General features: G+C 37.0%; 1 protein-coding gene across 1 annotated transcript in view; it reads right to left on the bottom strand.

Annotated features, from left to right (window-relative positions):
* Positions 1-102: 102 nt before the first annotated feature.
* Positions 103-605, bottom strand: part of CSUI_010509 (uncharacterized protein) — a gene marked incomplete at its 5' end in the record, with an annotated part of 2440 nt that continues 1937 nt past the window's right edge. Inside the window, one exon of the mRNA XM_068070612.1 lies at positions 103-234. The remainder of the gene's footprint in view (positions 235-605) is intronic.

Genomic DNA, 605 nt, shown 5'->3' on the forward strand with positions numbered 1-605 from the left:
ATGAATGAATGAATGAATGAAAGAATGAATGACTGGAGGATCGTACGTACCTAAGCGTAGATGAATGAGGACTAGGTTTAAAAGAGCTTTGAATCTCCATACAATCTCTGCTGGCGCATTGCTGCTCTTCTTCTCCTTCGCCGATCCATCTTGATCGTGTTCTTCTTCTTTTTCTCTTCTTCTTTCTTCTTTCTTCTCTTCCTTCTCCACTACTTCTTCATAAAGCTTTATCGCCTAAGGGAAGACGCAGAAATGAATGAGAAAATGAAAGAAAATGAAAGACAGAAAGAAAGAAAGAGACAGAAGACAAGGAGGAAAAAAGAAAAGAAAAAGGTCCAGGGCTCATTCATATACCACATGTAGACTACCGACCATGAAGCAACCACATATACATACACAGATTGATCTATACAGATATACATATATATATATATATTTATATGCTGAAGTAGACCATAGGCAAGTAGAGATGTAGATATATACATACCGATAGGTGTACATATAGAATATGATTAAACTCCAAATAGACGGTCGGACGCATGCATCTAGATGTGCATCGAATCCCGTATACACAAACCTATCTACACATATCTATACATAGATAG

This window comes from Cystoisospora suis, assembly GCF_002600585.1.
Source record: "Cystoisospora suis strain Wien I chromosome Unknown contig_7641, whole genome shotgun sequence".
Lineage (NCBI taxonomy): Eukaryota > Apicomplexa > Conoidasida > Eucoccidiorida > Sarcocystidae > Cystoisospora > Cystoisospora suis.